General features: G+C 37.3%; 1 long non-coding RNA gene across 1 annotated transcript; it reads right to left on the bottom strand.

Annotated features, from left to right (window-relative positions):
* Positions 1 to 622: 622 nt before the first annotated feature.
* LOC138990537 (uncharacterized) lies at positions 623 to 2157 on the bottom strand. Its single transcript, XR_011466680.1, has 3 exons — positions 2104 to 2157; positions 1584 to 1740; positions 623 to 1143 (listed from the first exon to the last, which is right to left on the bottom strand). It is a non-coding gene; the product is annotated as an uncharacterized lncRNA (long non-coding RNA).
* Positions 2158 to 3846: the final 1689 nt, after the last annotated feature.

Genomic DNA, 3846 nt, shown 5'->3' with positions numbered 1-3846 from the left:
TTGAGTGTTAAGACAGATATTAGATATCCTTGCAGATCTGGTAGAGAAGTACGAGCTAGAGATGTACATTTGAGAATTCTTGGTGTAGAGATGACATTTAAAGTTATATGACTAGATCACACAGAGTAAGTCTCAGATCATCTTCCTGTCTTGGGTTTAATAGCTAAACTGAACTAGAAGCCTGAAATGAGATAGGAAAACCTCCTTCTCTCAGAAATTCAATGTCTCTTACAGTTTGGTCTGGGTTTTTCCGACTAGCAGTTCCCTCTCCCTCCCTTCTTCCTCCCACTGTGTCTTCTTATCATCAACATCACCAACCTCCTCCATTTAAAGAAAAGGAAGAGAAACAGAGAGAGAAGAGGAAAGAGGGAAGGGAAAGACTTTTTATACTACTGATCATATAGTCATATATGATCATATATGATCATATAATCCCACTTCTTATTTTCACAATGTAATATATATACATATATATATATACATACACACATATATATGTACACACATATATATGTAGTGACTGACGAGCAACTTATCCATATATATGTATATATAAAAATTAGTTAACAATGAAAAAAAATTTTGATTATTTATATATCTAAAGAACCAAGGAGATAAAATGGACAGTTTTATTTATCTGTTTTATATTGGAGTATAGTTGATTAACACGTTAGTTTCATGTGTACAACAAAGTGATTCAGTTATACATATACATGTATCTATTCTTTTTTAGTTCTTTTCCCAATTAGGTTGTTACAGAATATTGTGCAGAGTTCCCTATGCTAAACAGTAGGTCTTTTGTTGGTTATCGATTTTAAATATAGCTATGTGTACATGTCAATCCAAACTCCTTCTTAACTATCCTGTCTCCCTTCCCTTAACCCCTGGTAACAATACGTTCATTCTCTAAGTCTTTGCATCTGTTTCTGTTTTGTAAATAAGTTCATACATATCATTTTTGAAAGGTTCTACATAAAAGCGATGTCATATGATGTTTCTCATTCTCTGACTTACTTCATTCAATATGACAATCTCTAGGTCCATCCATGTTGCTCAAATGCCATTATTTCATTCTTTGTAGTGGCTGAGTAATGTATTTTCGCACTTTCAAATTTCATTGAAAAGGGCGATGAAGAATGTTTGCTGTGAAAGAGAAGGCAGCCAGTGAGTTTTACTAAAGAACTTTGTACAGCATGAGGAGACAGTTGTTTACTTCCGTTTCACTTTCAAATCCTCAAGTGTCTGGACTTTTAAAGTTACCCAATAACGTCAAGATTCAGCAATAAGGCAGGCTTTTCATAATGTGATATATGATTAGCTACATTTTACCAAGAACTGCTTTTTCTCCCCCTGAAACCACAACCTATCTCACAGGTGAGCTGGAATCGTGTGGAAAGTGTTGCTGTATGCACTGTCCTGAAGTAACTATTTCCTCTCCACTCCACTGGATGCCCACAGGAACACCAGGGAGACCCAGGATCTCCTGCCCACGGAATAGAGCCCAGCGTTTGCACATCTGACCATAAACCTGTCATCCCTGGCATGAACATGCATAAGTATTGGTCAGGGGAACCTTTACCTACCTCTCGCCCTGCACGTGGCCTCTCTCCAGATTGCTTTCTCTACATCACTGGGACCTGCAGGCTGATCCCTCCACAGAACTTTTGCCTCGCTGCTTCTTCCACCCTCACCATCGTTGATGCTGATCACCTTCTCCTGTACCAGGATGAATGGCTCCTTCTGCAGAAAATTGGAGACAGAAGCCTAGTTCAAAAAGCCTCCATTTAACACTCACTTCTTACCCCATTTCCTTTTCCTCCATCTCAATTTCCTTCTTCTGAATGTTCTCAATTACAATTTTTCTGAAATTAAACTCATATTACTCTTCTTAGTTTAAGTGTATTACCTTGGCCATGACCAAGGTCTGGCTTAGAGAAAGTTAACAAGGAAAATAAAGAGCCGCCATAAGATTAAGTTCATTAAAAAGTGAAAAGAGTAGATTGAAAGATTTAAAAAAGAAAATTGACATAATAAATAAGTACATCACTTTAATAAATAATCATTTTTTATGTAGATGTAAGAAAGTAAAAAATAATCAAGGACCTTGTCTTTTGATAGTAAGCAACATTTCCTCTTTCATAAGGAGCAGAGTGAAGCATAGAGAGATGATAAATGAGCACAACAGCTGCTGCGTTGGCTCAAAAGCTAGTAATGTGATAGTAATGAACCCAAAGGATGATGGGCCCTTGCAGGTTGCCCAATAATGAAATATTGAGTAAATACCACAGCAATTGTTCCTCCCCACCAGACAAATACACATCTGTGCAAGTGGCCATCTGGCAGGATTTGGTAGATGAAATTGTCATACTTCATTATCTGAGTTTCTGTGAGACCCCTAACAAAACATTCACCAGCCCTATCACCCCCACAACAACTATTTTTATATAAAAACAAGACAATTACCTGGTATCTCTGCTAACATTTGGTCAGCTCATTTCAAGGGTGGTATTCAGGATTGCAAATTGACATTGTCTCACTGGAGGTCATTTGTTTGGTGTTATTTAGCCCTATTCTGGGCTTTCCTGGTGACTCAGTGGCAAAGAGCCCACCTGATATGCAGGAGATTCAGGTTCAGTTACTGGGTCTGGAAAATCCCCTGGAGAAGGAAATGGTAACCCACTCCAGTATGCTTGCCTAGGAAATCCCATGGACAAAGGAGCCTGGTGGGCTACAGTCCATGGGGTCGCAAAGAGTCGGACATGACTTAGCAACAAAAAAGCCCTATTCTGACAGAAAACATAAAGGTATAGTTTTTAATATTAATAATGGGTTATATTTTTACTAGGTGCCTGGAGAAGAATAAAAAATACCTGAATCCAAGTAGGAGAATAGGTGGAAACTCTTCAACTTTTGTTTAATGAAAACTGAATTCCTTTAGACAAGCTAGTTCTAAAACAGCTACCTCTTGCTCTTTCTCAGAATGCTAAATAACTATTTTGCATGTTGCTGGTTTCAATAATAGTTTAATACAGAATTTTGGAACTTTCCAAAGAAGGGACATTTTTACTGTTCTCCGTTGCTAGCACATCTTGCTATCATCACTCTACTTTTCATTGATTTCGAGATAAGAATTGCATATTAGCAAAGCTAAGAAACAGGGATTTGTAGTTTGATGCAGACTTCTAAATGGTCAATAAACATAATCTATGAAAATGTTATTAATAGAAGTTGAGGACATAGTAGACACTCAAAAGTACTTCGAATTGCATATTAGCAAAGCTAAGAAACAGGGATTTGTAGTTTGATGCAGACTTCTAAATGGTCAATAAACATAATCTATGAAAATGTTATTAATAGAAGTTGAGGACATAGTAGACACTCAAAAGTACTTCCTGATTTGTTGTGAAGGACCCTGTGGTCTAAAGGAAATGGATTTCCTAGAACTATTGGTATAGGAATTAAAACTGCATATAATAAATAGAACTCCCAGACAAAGAAATCTTTGTTCTTGTTCCTTTCACTGCAAAGGAGAAGTTGTAGGAGTCTGTGTCTAGCACCTAGTAGGTACTCCATGAACATTTCTTCAATGAATCTATAACAGAAAATATTTATAATATACTCCCTGTGGCTCTCCCAGAGGTACTATTTCCTCAGCTCTACTGCTAGAGATTTAAAATTGTTCTGCAGTTTGTAATGGAAAGAAATGGAATGGCACCTCTACAATTTGGGAGGCAGAAATGAGAGCTACAGCTAGTGCAGAGAGTCAGACAGAGCAATGTGGAAGTGACTCATGAGTTAAAATTCATCATAGATCCTCCACTTGACTAATTAATCCACCCATCATTC

The sequence above is a fragment of the Bos mutus genome, chromosome 1 (assembly GCF_027580195.1).
Source record: "Bos mutus isolate GX-2022 chromosome 1, NWIPB_WYAK_1.1, whole genome shotgun sequence".
In the NCBI taxonomy this organism is placed as follows: domain Eukaryota; kingdom Metazoa; phylum Chordata; class Mammalia; order Artiodactyla; family Bovidae; genus Bos; species Bos mutus.
The sequence above is the reverse complement of the archived record's forward strand: the minus strand, read 5'-3'. Positions and strand labels throughout refer to the sequence as shown.